Genomic DNA, 893 nt, shown 5'->3' with positions numbered 1-893 from the left:
GGGGGGGGGCGATGGGGGGTTATGAATTCAGTGGAAGGGGGCGTGAGTGAGACGAATCCAGTGAGTAAGAGTGAGACACTGAATCGAGGTAGTGGGGGGTAGGACAATGTGAAAAGCCGTAGAGGGACGAGGCCACCCCAACCCGTGTTCCCCTCAGCGTCGATCTGTGTGAGTGAGCAACTGCGCGCGCCGTAACCAGTGTTGCCACGTCTACCAACTTTTATTTCACTCAAAACCCAACTGCTGTCTCACTTGATTCACAAAGTAGCCCCCCGCCCCCTCCCCTCAAATACCGTTGAACAATTAGCAAATCCAATCCTGACGGAACTGATGATAATCCTGGCCAAGACCACTGAAAAACCGGCAACACTGGGCTGTCACTGGGCCACTCTCCCATCCCCACAGGCCCCCTCAAATTCACCCGAGTCCCTTGAGGTTAGAGTAAATATTACAATTGCAAAAACTCAGTGCGACGAAAACGTCCCAGCAGTTTCAACGCGTGCGACCTCGACGATTCCCGAGACAAGAGTGTCCCGTCCCTCTCGGGGTCGCTCTCACAGACGCAGGAGAGCGAGAGAGAGAGAAAGAGCGACCGCGGGCTCTCTCCTACCATAACCCCAAATACCGGAGTGAGCGAGATAACCTCAAAAAAATTGCACTCCGCAAGCGCCAGACGCGAGCTGATTGGCCGCCAGGGGCTACCAAGTGCCGGTTCACCCCCCACTCCAGCCCCCCGCGACCAATCCTTTGTGAGACCACGTCCCACTGTTGAGTTACCCTTCTGACGTAGTCTAGAGTGGGCGTCAACAGAATTACTGTTTCTGTTCTGGTTTTCCCTTCTCCGTTCGTTGGACTCAATTGCCAGCGCCCCCCCCCCCCCCCCGCTCAGACCC

The sequence above is a fragment of the Diachasma alloeum genome, unplaced genomic scaffold, assembly GCF_001412515.2.
Source record: "Diachasma alloeum isolate Michigan unplaced genomic scaffold, Dall2.0 Dall_scaffold_00219, whole genome shotgun sequence".
Classification (NCBI taxonomy): domain Eukaryota; kingdom Metazoa; phylum Arthropoda; class Insecta; order Hymenoptera; family Braconidae; genus Diachasma; species Diachasma alloeum.
This window is presented reverse-complemented; position numbering follows the sequence as displayed.